Consider the following 13,850-nt stretch of genomic DNA (forward strand, 5'->3'; position numbering starts at 1 on the left):
CGGTCCGCCGTGACCCTCTTCTCCGGCGAACTCAATGCCGAGCGTTGTGAGGCTTCTCACCGTCTTTGGTTAGGTCCTAGAGGTAGCTTAGGTCCTTAGCGAGCTTTTGCGCCACCTGGTGGACGCTCTACCGGGTTCTCCGTCGCCGGACACGGTGCGCAGCGCCGCCGTGCTTCCGCCGGAGTTGGGTGCTCCCGTGGCCAGCGCTTTCCACGGGGATCCAGGCCAAGCCGTGTACCTAGGAAGCTTCGCCCTAGTCTGCTGGTGCTGTAGAGGGCTTTAGGTCACGCTCTACCGGCCTGAGGGCTCCGGCGTAACGCCGAGCACCTCCGCCGAGCCGCCATTGCCGACGGTGAGTCCCTTCCGGTGGCTCCGCCGTGGCAAAAGTGGGGTCAATCGAGTCGTTAGGGTGTGGGGATCACGTTGATGCCCTGGGTTTGGCCGGAGACCTCGCCGTCGCGGAGAAATCGCCGGCGAAGATCACCTCGGCCGCGAGGAAGAAGAGCCTGACGGGTGGGACCCCCTGTCAGCGACTCTCTCTTTCCCTCCTTTTCTTTTATTCAAAATCCTGATTTTTGGCTTTCTTGCAAAAATCATATCTCCTGTTTCTGAGATCCAAAAATTGTGAAACAAATTTTGTGTTGTTTCTTGAGATGGCTAGTATTTAATAAAAATATAAAATGAATCATGTTTTCTGAGAAATTATTTATTAAGGATTTAATCTTGTTATTCATGGATAAATGCATATCTCTGGTTTTACTGATTAGTTTGCTCTGAAATTTTTATAGTGGTCTTTGCATGGCATTAGAGTGCTCTGATAATTATTTCATGATTTTTGGAGCACTGCAGTTGTGATATGTAATTTGTGTTTGAAATATGGCTTGTTTCTTTAATTAAATCATATAAAATAATTGGTGCTTATGCTGGTGTTCTACTGTGGTAGTAAACTTGTTTATGGTATTCCTAAGATGTAAATAATCTGAAATCTGTTGTTTGACACCATATGGGCCATGTCTATGAATTTATGAAATAAATGCCTTGATACCTGTTAAATGCATATCTTTAAATTGGCATGTGTAATGGTCCTGAAATTTTTATGGTGTTGATCTGATGTTATACTTGTGCCTCTGTAATTTTTGTAGATTTTTCTGAGCACTTTAACTAATATCTTGTAAATATGCCTTACCTAAAATTAATTAATAAATGCCTTGTTAAGTAATTGTTTTGGGGTTTTCAACTGATGATCTGGTGACCTTGTAATATGTTTGTGTCCATGAGTCTTATGGTTGGCTTAGTTTGTGTTTTGATCATGTCATTAAATAATTAACTATAGGGTTAAATGCTGTCTGGACAGCAAGTGAATAATTTAACTTTGCTTAATGATAATTTGACTTTCTGTGAAACTTGTATAAAACAAAGTTGTTCTAAACTTGTTGAACTAACTGTGGTTCAAATTTGAGGTCATTTGGCCAAGTAGTTTAAAAGTTACAGCTGTTCCAAGTTAGGTTCCAGAAATAGGGGTTCTCTGTTTTTCTGGGACAGAACCTGGAACTTTGTTAAAATGGCTAGTTTAATGTTTGAATCTTGCTGTCATGTTTAAAGATGAGTTGTAGATAATTTCCTAAGCTTTCCAGAATGTCCTTACTTATGTTTGTTGGACCTGTCTATCTATACTTATGATTTATTTACTGAGCATACTTGTTTTATGTTGCTTGCTGCTTTAGTGACATGATAGGTTTTGGGTTATGTTAACTTGTTTATTCTTGTGAGTTAGTATAACTCTTGTTCCGTAAATGAGTGTCCAGTGAGTTGCTTGTGCTATTAAGCATTCATCTGTAGCATGTGCACCTTCTCATTCATCGAGCATGCAATAGGTGCACCGGACGTGGCAGTTTCCTTCGAGCTCCAAGCGAACCCCGAAGGCCAGGAAGGCAGCCAGGAGGTGGAGGTCCAGCAAGTCGGACTCGAGGAGCCCGAAGAAGAAGTTGAGTGCCCAAGTCACGAGCCGGCATCGTTCGTGAAAGGCAAGCCCCGGAGCATTTTAAGCCTCCTCTATTTTCGAAAGTTTACTTAATACGTTATATCTATTGATGCATTACGTATAGGGGTTGTGATGAAACTGTTGCTGCATTCTACTCTATCCTTGTCCAGATAACTTACCCTCCCTGGTTGTAGAGTTAGGTTCGAATAGCAGCTTAGCTATGCTTTAATCGGTAGAAGTCGGGTGATATCCTGTCATCCGCGCGATATAGGGTTGTGTCGGGTCGCGATGGTCTATATGTGCTATCGTGGATGGAACCTGGTTAATTTGACTTAAGCCGGGCGGAGTTTTGCAAGGGTGTAGTAACTCCGTCTGTGGCAGCTAAGGACCGATCGTTGTACGTCCTCTTGTCATGTTGAACGCATGCCTGACACTTAGTTGGCCGGATAACTCGTTCCGACCGCGAAGCCGAGTAGTATGACTCAGGCCGGAAGACCGGCAAGTATAAAGTGCGCACTACCGGAGGAAGTGCGGTGTGCGGGGGACCATTGGCGTAAGTCCAAAGGCAGGTGAGTTAAAATTCCTGACCTCCCTGGCAGAGTGGTAGCCCTGGGAGTGCGGCGCTGATCGGAGCCGCGATTTCTGAGTCGTACCAAAGGTGACCCTTTGGCTCTCCGGCAGGGGATGCTTGGGTGAGTGCTAGGAATAAACCTCCAGCTGGATAGGAATTCGATTCGAATCGCCGTCTCTCCCGGTTAGTGAGAACTTGACAGAGCAGCGGCAAACGTAGCATTCACTAATGAACTTGGTTCATGATAATGATGATAGCAAGAAGAATATATGATGAAAATTGATATGGTTACTATTGTTTGTAATAATCAAAGGATGTGTTGTAGTACAGGTGCTAATCTAGTGGTAGGCTGATGATAAATAAATTTAATGCTCTTAAAATGATTTAGTTGTAAGTTAAGCTTTTGGCAAAAAGGTGAGTCAACCAGCTCCACTTAAAAATTCAGCCTTGCATGATCCTTGGTGTCTTTTATGTTTTCCTAGACGGGTAAGTCTAGCTGAGTACATCCTCGTACTCAGGGTTTATTCCCACCTGTTGCAGATGATATCTTCTATGACGGTTTCTGCAAGACCTGTCTCCATCCCGCTGGGAATGAGGACTAACCGTTGGGCACGGTTCTCTAATCTTCTCGTCTATGATGCTTTTGGAAGGATGACCTAGACTCTGGCAGTAACAAACTTGTGAACTGAACTTTGAACAAGTGTGTGTACTTATTTTGCTTCCGCTACTTCAAACATGTGCTGTAATAACTTAATACTCCGATGTGGTGCCGCTTCGACGGCAATGAATGACTATGTAACAATCGTTGTGTTTATGTTGAACTATTACGATCTTGGTTGTTGCGAGTTGGTTTGAAGTCCTTCGTGATTTCGATTGACTACCGGGATTATATGGGCTCAAGTCTAGAAACTTGATTGCTTGACGATCGTTTCTGCACTTGAACTCTTATAATTTGGTCGGTTCTGTGACAGCTGGTATCGGAGCAAGTTCAGCATTATAAATGCAGCGTTTGTGTATTTAAAACAAAAGAATTTTTAAATAAAATGGTGTAAAACAAATAACTAAGTTCTGCCAGTGGTCGAATCCTCCTTGCCCATATAAGGACTCTAGGTGGCTATTTAAGTACTAACTTGGGGGGTTTTATTTATGCATCTTCGGCAGTACTCAGGTATGGATGTGTGATGACCGCACTATGCTACCCTGTGGTCTAATGGTGGAGGTAGCCTTCATATGTGAATTAGCCACATATGTCGCTAGATTTAAATTATGCAACGTCGCACCTACGCTCAGGTAAGTGTGAGCTGTGAGAGCATGATTGTCCAAACGGCGGTCTAGGGAAGTGTTCGCGGTGGTTTTCTGGAGTGGTTACATGTCGAAACCATGGAACCACGAAAGAAACTTAATTGGGGAGTATATTAATTTCTCGGGTAGTTGTGGTGTCATGGTTGGGGCATGTTGGGCATGTCCAAGCAATGAGTACTTAGTTTACTGCTTTCTTGAGTGATATATTGGGAACTGTTGGGCTGAAATGAAGTTTCTGCAGGTACTCTAACAGCGCACGTGTAAACCGATAGTTACCGTATCGAGAGACGAATGTATGCCACCGTATATCCGTTAGAATATTAATTTTCTCAGTTTGTGAGGACGTACGGTTCGTGCATGCATCATGTCGCATTCATACATACATTCTGTCCGCTTCTTCCCTTACAATGTCGTCCCTTTTTAAATAATTAAAATGTTGCTTCAACTGATCCTCTTTTACCCATGGCATTCCTATTCCTTTCCACAGATGGACGCACCCGCTTCGCCTCGTCCCAGTGACACTTTCTTGCACGAGTTTGGCACTCCTACCCTGCTCTGGAGAGTGTTACGGACTGTTGGGTATACTGAGCCACCTCAGTATTCTTGGTGGGAGATGGAGAGCACAGGAGGGATCCAGTGGTTTGCTGTGCAGGGAGTTGTCCCTCCACATGGGGACAAGCCTGCATGGACAGGCTGGACGTGCAGCTCAGATGGGCAGACTCCTTGGGAGGCAGCTCAGGTTGCAGCCCAGACTATCCTGCTTGACATCTGTCAGAGGTGTGGTGACGAGCTGACAGGAGGACCAGCGGCCTCCATTCCTAGTGCTGACCCAGCAGCTGCGGAGTGGAAACAGGCTGATGGTTGTGCTTTGGTTCGAGGCAGAGGAGAGAGAGCTGAGAGCTCTAGTCCTGCTATGAGTGCTATGATGGCTGTACTCAAGCTGATCAGTCAGCGAGAGGGCACCTATGCACAGGTGATGGTGGCTGTTCACAGGGCCCAGGAGATGCAGCGGAAGGCTAAAAAGCGTGCTCGCAAGTTTCGCAAGCAAGCTAGACTCCTGGAGCAAACCCAGAAGGACCGCAATGACTGGAAGGACATAGCGGAGTACCGTAGACAGCAGTGGGTGAAGGCCATCAGGGAGAGAGATCATAAGCAGGATCAGATGAGCCAGTTAGCTCGAGAGAGGGAGACTTTGCAGGAGCGCTTGGTGCAGCTCACCCGCGAGAGGGATACTGCACTCCGCGTGTCGGAGAACAGGCGCCGAGCATGGGAGATGCACCGAGTTCAGTCGCTTGAGCGGGAGAACTATCTACAGGGTCAGATTGAGGCTGGTCTTGTGGAGATTCACCGTCTCAACAACTTGCTACACCCTATTCCTCGCCCTATACCCGTGTATCCAGAGGTGGGACCTCAGGTGATTGTGGCCGATGATGATGGTATGGAGGTTGATGGACCAGCAGCGGCTGCACCACCTTTACACGAGGATGTGGAGGACGAGGAGCTTGAGCCGGTTAGCGACGAGGATGGAGAGGCGATCTTTGACGCTGACTCGGACGACGAGCCTGGAGTGTAGGGAGTAGTGAGTAGTTGTTGCCAGGATCTTTTGTTGTATGCCAGTCGGTTGTGGTGCTTTTGTAACCATGTTGTAATCCGAAACTTTGACCTTGACTCATGGCATGTACTGGAAGGGTGTAATAACTTCATGGACCCTATGTGCAGTCTTTATGATCGTTATGTTATGCCGATGTTTTCCGTTGTGGTGCGTATTGCGGATATCTATGTCATGTGTTGGATTGGTGATGTTGTTTTGTGGAATGGAATTGTTGTGCCTTTCTGTAAAGCTATTCTCTCGAATACTTTCAGGCATGAATATAAGTTCTTCTACGGCAAATCTTGTCATCATCAATGCTCACTGACTGTGTCTTTTCAGATGTCTCGTGGCACCCGAGGTGCGGAACAGCGTGCAAACATGAATCCACCACCTCCTCCTCCACTACCAAATCCAGCTGAGCTGATGCAAATGATGGTGGAAAATCAGAGGATGCTCACTGAAACCATCAATCGGATGGCAAATCAGGGTGGCCGTAATGCACAGGAAGGGCCAGCTCCTAACCAGTACAGTAGCTTCAAGGACTTCATGGATACGAAGCCCCCACCTTTCAGGGAAGCTGAAGAACCCCTTCAAGCTGAAGAGTGGCTGAATACGGTGGAACAAAAGTTTCGCCTACTTCGGTTGACTGAAAGTTTGAAGGCAGAGTATGCAGCTCATCAACTGCAAGGACCGGCAGGCATCTGGTGGAATCAGTATCGGGAGGCTCTTCCAGCCGACACCGTGCTTGATTGGAATCTTTTCCGTGAGGCGTTTAAAGGGCATTTCATTCCTCCGGGTGTTATGGAGATGAAGCACACCGAGTTCATGCAGCTGACTCAGGGCAACAAGACTCTGAAGGAGTATTTGCATGCTTTCAATCACTTGTCTAGGTATGCTCCTGAGTTTGTGAACACGGAGACGAAAAAGATCGCTAGTTTCAAGCGGGGTTTGGGTCCCAAATTGCTGAAGACTATGGGCCGCACTAGGTGTACAACTTTCAATGAGTTTGTCAGTGATGCTCTTACTCAAGAGAATTATAACACCGTGTACACTGCGACCAAGACTCGCAAGAGGGCTTTTGAGGCCGGGGCAGGATCATCTCAGTCCAAGGCTCCAGTGGCAGCAAGGCCACCATTCCGTGCTCCAACCCCCAACCAGCGATACCGCCCTCCAATGAAGAAGAATCAGGCAAAGACGGGTTTTCGCAAGGGGTACTCTATTGCTCTTCCTAGGGGCAACACGGGTCCCAACTATGCCAAGACTCCACCTGCCAACCGTCCGTGCTGGAACTGCAATCAGACCGGGCATTGGCAGAGCAACTGTCCTTACCCGCCAAAGAAGGGCAACCAGGGGAACGTCCGTCAGGGGCGTGTTCATTACACAACTGTGGAGGCAATCCCTGCTGGTGAGGTAGTCACGGCTGGTAAGTTTCTGGTCAATCAACATGATGCACTCGTGCTTTTTGATTCTGGAGCATCGCATTCTTTTGTGAGTTCTGAATTTATATCTAAGCATAACATCAAGACCATCACACTTGATAAGGGCAGTTATTGTATTAGTGCTGCGGGAAATGACATTTCCACCAATCAAGTGGTTTTGGGGGCAACTCTGGAGATAGGAGGCCGTCAGTTTCTTGCTGATCTGGTTGTTTTACCCGGTGTGGGCATAGATGTAATTCTGGGGATGAAGTGGATGAGTGGTAATGGAGTTCTTATTGACACCACCACTCGTGTAGTGATGTTGAAAGACCCAGATACCAAGGAGGCATTTCTAGTGCAACTCCCTCGTGATATTCAAATCCGTAGCACTGTGAATGCAGTCATCTCTAAGGCTATTCAGGATATCCCGGTGGTGTGTGAGTTTCCGGATGTTTTTCCTGATGATCTACCTGGGCTTCCTCCGGATCGGGATGTGGAGTTCAAAATTGAATTGATTCCAGGCACCGCTCCGATCTCTAGAAGACCTTATAGGATGCCGCCCAATGAATTAGCTGAGCTTAAGACCCAACTAAATGAGTTGTTGCAGAAGGGTCTTATTCGTCCTAGTTCTTCTCCTTGGGGTTGTCCAGCTATCTTTGTGAAGAAGAAGGATCAATCCTTGCGCATGTGTGTGGACTATCGTCCCCTAAATGCGGTGACTATCAAGAACAAATACCCTCTTCCTCGCATTGACATCTTGTTTGATCAGTTGTCTAAGGCTAAGGTATTCTCCAAGATTGATTTGCGATCTGGGTACCATCAGATCAAGATCCGTCCTGAAGATATCCCTAAGACGGCTTTCTCGACGAGGTATGGGTTGTATGAGTACCTTGTCATGTCCTTCGGGCTTACGAATGCACCGGCTCATTTCATGTATCTTATGAATTCGGTGTTCATGCCCGAATTGGACAAGTTTGTAGTGGTCTTCATTGATGATATCTTGGTATATTCTTGCAATGAAGATGAGCATGCAGAGCATCTGCGTGTCGTGTTGTCGCGTTTGCGCGAACATCAGCTTTATGCTAAGTTTAGCAAATGTGAGTTTTGGCTAAAGAAAGTACCTTTCTTGGGCCATGTCTTATCTGAAGAAGGCATATCGGTGGATCCGGCTAAGGTGCAAGAGGTGCTGGATTGGAAAGTTCCAACTTCGGTACACGAGGTTCGGAGTTTTCTCGGTCTGGCTGGGTATTACCGTCGATTTATTCCGGAGTTCTCCAAAATATCCAAGCCTATGACTCGTCTACTTCAGAAAGATGAAAAGTTTGTGTGGACACCTGAGTGTGAAGGGGCATTCCACAAGTTGAGGACACTGTTGACATCAGCTCCTGTCCTAGCTCAACCTGATATCGAGAAGCCTTTCGATGTCTTTTGTGACGCATCAGGTATTGGTTTAGGCTGTGTGTTGATGCAGGAAGGTCGCGTTATCGCGTATGCCTCGCGCCAACTTCGAAAGCATGAGGTCAATTACCCCACTCATGACTTAGAATTGGCAGCAGTTGTTCATGCTTTGAAAATCTGGAGGCATTATCTGCTGGGTAATCTGTGTAATATCTACACCGATCATAAGAGCCTCAAGTATATCTTCACTCAACCTGAACTGAACATGCGGCAGCGAAGGTGGCTTGAGTTGATTAAAGACTATAATCTCCAAGTGCACTATCATCCGGGCAAGGCAAACGTAGTGGCGGATGCCTTGAGTCGGAAAGCGCACTGTCATTCAATCCAAGTGGAAGATCCGTTGTTGTCACATCTTATGCATCCGTTTGTGCTCAACCAGATTTCTCTGGAAAGTACCATTCGCAATCGAGTCATCGAGTTGCAGCAGACAGATGTAGGCATCTACCATATCAAGAGAAAGATGAAAGAAGAGGAAACCAAGCATTTCCGGGTTGATGAAAACGGAATTCTTTGGTTCAAGGATCGACTTGTGGTCCCAAAAGACCGCGAGCTGCGAAATCAGATCTTATCTGAAGCTCATTCATCCAAAATGTCTATCCATCCTGGTAGTAGCAAGATGTATCAGGATCTGAAACCTTTGTTTTGGTGGACAAAGATGAAGAAGGAGATAGCGGCTTTTGTCGCTCGTTGTGACAATTGTTGTCGTGTGAAGGCTGTTCACATGAAAGCTGGTTTGCTTCAACCCTTGTCAATTCCTGGTTGGAAATGGGAAGAAGTCAGCATGGATTTCATCAGTGGACTCCCAACTTCTGTTAAGGGTTATGACTCCATCTGGGTGGTGGTAGATCGTTTGACCAAGGTTGCTCGATTTATTCCAGTCCGAACTGATTATCGTCCTCATCAGTATGCGGAGTTGTATTTCGAGCACATTGTTCGTCAGTATGGTGTGCCTCGAACAATCATATCTGATCGTGGACCACAGTTCACTGCTCGTTTTTGGGAATGTCTTCATGAGCAGATTGGTACTCACTTGGTCCGCAGCTCTGCTTATCATCCCCAAACAGCAGGTCAAACTGAGCGAGTTAACCAGATCCTTGAAGATATGTTGAGGGCATGTGCTCTCTCGTCAAAAGGTTCTTGGGTCAAGTGGTTGCCATTAGCTGAGTTCTCCTACAACAACAGTTATCAGGAGAGTATCAAAATGGCTCCATTTGAAGCCTTGTACGGTCGAAAGTGTCGAACCCCGTTGAATTGGGTAGAAGCTGGAGAGCGAAGATACTACGGCATCGATTTCGTGAACGAAGCAGAGCAGAAAGTTCGTGTTATCCAGCAACACTTGGAAGCTGCTCAAGCCCGTCAGAAAAGTTATGCTGACAAGAGAAGGAAACCGATTGAGTTTTCAGTCGGTGACCATGTGTACATCAAGGTGTCTCCGATGAAGGGTGTACAAAGGTTCGGAGTCAAGCGAAAGCTTGCACCTCGCTATGTGGGACCTTATCGGATTCTCGAAAAGAAAGGGAATGTGGCATACAAAGTTCAACTCCCAGTTGCGCTTCGAGCTATCTTCCCCGTTTTCCACGTATCACAATTGAAGAAGTGCCTTCGTGTACCGGAGGAACGAGTGGAAATTCGAGATATCAAGTTGAAGTCAGACTTGGTGTATGAGGAGAAACCCGTAGCGATTCTTGATCGCAAGGAACGGGAGACGCGTAATCGGGTGGTTAAGCTCTACAAAGTGTTGTGGAGTAACCACGGGGAAGAAGATGCCACTTGGGAGACGGAGGATTATTTAAAAGAAGTTTACAAAACCTTCTTCGAAAATCAGTAAGCTTTCAAATCTCGGGACGAGATTTTTGTAAGGGGGGAGGGCTGTAACACCCCAGTGTTATGGTTGCATCAAACATGTGCATAGCATGAGCATCATCATGTATTCAAAAGCATCCATGATCATCATCTATCTTGGGACATGGCATCCTTTGCAAAAATGTGTTTTAAATGGCTTAGATAGGCTTCCTATGCTTATGTTTGAGTGAACAATGCTTGTGTTTGTGCTTAATGCCTTGGTAAACAGCTTATCTATGCTTAACTTAATCTTGGGAACAATGTTCATGTTGATCACTTCTCCAAAATAATCACTTAAGTCTTACTTATGCAAATAGGCCCTAGAAACCTCTTTTGCTTAGGCTTTTAAAAAGTGTTTCATAAAATGTTTGCATGTCAAAACTTCCTACAGCAAAGTTGTAGCAAATTTTATAAGGAACAAAAGTTGTTTTATGGCCATCTCATGAAAATGATCACAAATAGCTCAAAAGTGGCCCACAAGGCAGTTTTGGGGCTGTTTTCCACACTTGGAAAATTTTCTAAGTCCCGGGTGGTTTGCAGTTTGCGTGATCGATTTTGGGAACTCTATATCTTTCAATCCAGGCCGATCTAGTCTTTGCTCTAGTTGACAAAGTTGTAGATCTCGTCTAGTACTCCAAGTTTGTCAACTACGCCATCTCCTAATTCGCTCTGGTCTGGGAGATAATCACCGGTGAAGTCGCTCTGTCAGTCGGTCGATGCACTGTCTGAATCGACTTGGACCTCGTCGACGTGGCCGACCGCCGGCAGCGCTCCGTCGCCATTTGGCGCCCGTACGTCGTTCCTGGCCCCGCCTGTCAGCCCTCGTCGCGTGCATGACCACCACGGCGACGCCCCGAGCGCGTGGACGCGTCCATTTCGCTCTGCCTCGCCCTCTCTCGCCTTAACCTCGCCCGCAGCGAGCTCTCCGCCGCGAGCTCACTCCGGCGAGCTCGTGTGCGCTCCTCTCTGCGTTTCCGTCCACCAAACTCCACCCAAAGCCCCGCCGTGAGCCGCTCTCCAAGCTCCACCCTCTAACTCGCCGAGAAACCCACCGGTGAGCCGACATTTCTTTCTTCCCCCAAATCGGTCCGCCGTGACCCTCTTCTCCGGCGAACTCAATGCCGAGCGTTGTGAGGCTTCTCACCGTCTTTGGTTAGGTCCTAGAGGTAGCTTAGGTCCTTAGCGAGCTTTTGCGCCACCTGGTGGACGCTCTACCGGGTTCTCCGTCGCCGGACACGGTGCGCAGCGCCGCCGTGCTTCCGCCGGAGTTGGGTGCTCCCGTGGCCAGCGCTTTCCACGGGGATCCAGGCCAAGCCGTGTACCTAGGAAGCTTCGCCCTAGTCTGCTGGTGCTGTAGAGGGCTTTAGGTCACGCTCTACCGGCCTGAGGGCTCCGGCGTAACGCCGAGCACCTCCGCCGAGCCGCCATTGCCGACGGTGAGTCCCTTCCGGTGGCTCCGCCGTGGCAAAAGTGGGGTCAATCGAGTCGTTAGGGTGTGGGGATCACGTTGATGCCCTGGGTTTGGCCGGAGACCTCGCCGTCGCGGAGAAATCGCCGGCGAAGATCACCTCGGCCGCGAGGAAGAAGAGCCTGACGGGTGGGACCCCCTGTCAGCGACTCTCTCTTTCCCTCCTTTTCTTTTATTCAAAATCCTGATTTTTGGCTTTCTTGCAAAAATCATATCTCCTGTTTCTGAGATCCAAAAATTGTGAAACAAATTTTGTGTTGTTTCTTGAGATGGCTAGTATTTAATAAAAATATAAAATGAATCATGTTTTCTGAGAAATTATTTATTAAGGATTTAATCTTGTTATTCATGGATAAATGCATATCTCTGGTTTTACTGATTAGTTTGCTCTGAAATTTTTATAGTGGTCTTTGCATGGCATTAGAGTGCTCTGATAATTATTTCATGATTTTTGGAGCACTGCAGTTGTGATATGTAATTTGTGTTTGAAATATGGCTTGTTTCTTTAATTAAATCATATAAAATAATTGGTGCTTATGCTGGTGTTCTACTGTGGTAGTAAACTTGTTTATGGTATTCCTAAGATGTAAATAATCTGAAATCTGTTGTTTGACACCATATGGGCCATGTCTATGAATTTATGAAATAAATGCCTTGATACCTGTTAAATGCATATCTTTAAATTGGCATGTGTAATGGTCCTGAAATTTTTATGGTGTTGATCTGATGTTATACTTGTGCCTCTGTAATTTTTGTAGATTTTTCTGAGCACTTTAACTAATATCTTGTAAATATGCCTTACCTAAAATTAATTAATAAATGCCTTGTTAAGTAATTGTTTTGGGGTTTTCAACTGATGATCTGGTGACCTTGTAATATGTTTGTGTCCATGAGTCTTATGGTTGGCTTAGTTTGTGTTTTGATCATGTCATTAAATAATTAACTATAGGGTTAAATGCTGTCTGGACAGCAAGTGAATAATTTAACTTTGCTTAATGATAATTTGACTTTCTGTGAAACTTGTATAAAACAAAGTTGTTCTAAACTTGTTGAACTAACTGTGGTTCAAATTTGAGGTCATTTGGCCAAGTAGTTTAAAAGTTACAGCTGTTCCAAGTTAGGTTCCAGAAATAGGGGTTCTCTGTTTTTCTGGGACAGAACCTGGAACTTTGTTAAAATGGCTAGTTTAATGTTTGAATCTTGCTGTCATGTTTAAAGATGAGTTGTAGATAATTTCCTAAGCTTTCCAGAATGTCCTTACTCATGTTTGTTGGACCTGTCTATCTATACTTATGATTTATTTACTGAGCATACTTGTTTTATGTTGCTTGCTGCTTTAGTGACATGATAGGTTTTGGGTTATGTTAACTTGTTTATTCTTGTGAGTTAGTATAACTCTTGTTCCGTAAATGAGTGTCCAGTGAGTTGCTTGTGCTATTAAGCATTCATCTGTAGCATGTGCACCTTCTCATTCATCGAGCATGCAATAGGTGCACCGGACGTGGCAGTTTCCTTCGAGCTCCAAGCGAACCCCGAAGGCCAGGAAGGCAGCCAGGAGGTGGAGGTCCAGCAAGTCGGACTCGAGGAGCCCGAAGAAGAAGTTGAGTGCCCAAGTCACGAGCCGGCATCGTTCGTGAAAGGCAAGCCCCGGAGCATTTTAAGCCTCCTCTATTTTCGAAAGTTTACTTAATACGTTATATCTATTGATGCATTACGTATAGGGGTTGTGATGAAACTGTTGCTGCATTCTACTCTATCCTTGTCCAGATAACTTACCCTCCCTGGTTGTAGAGTTAGGTTCGAATAGCAGCTTAGCTATGCTTTAATCGGTAGAAGTCGGGTGATATCCTGTCATCCGCGCGATATAGGGTTGTGTCGGGTCGCGATGGTCTATATGTGCTATCGTGGATGGAACCTGGTTAATTTGACTTAAGCCGGGCGGAGTTTTGCAAGGGTGTAGTAACTCCGTCTGTGGCAGCTAAGGACCGATCGTTGTACGTCCTCTTGTCATGTTGAACGCATGCCTGACACTTAGTTGGCCGGATAACTCGTTCCGACCGCGAAGCCGAGTAGTATGACTCAGGCCGGAAGACCGGCAAGTATAAAGTGCGCACTACCGGAGGAAGTGCGGTGTGCGGGGGACCATTGGCGTAAGTCCAAAGGCAGGTGAGTTAAAATTCCTGACCTCCCTGGCAGAGTGGTAGCCCTGGGAGTGCGGC

Source organism: Sorghum bicolor, chromosome 7 (genome assembly GCF_000003195.3).
Source record: "Sorghum bicolor cultivar BTx623 chromosome 7, Sorghum_bicolor_NCBIv3, whole genome shotgun sequence".
Lineage (NCBI taxonomy): Eukaryota > Viridiplantae > Streptophyta > Magnoliopsida > Poales > Poaceae > Sorghum > Sorghum bicolor.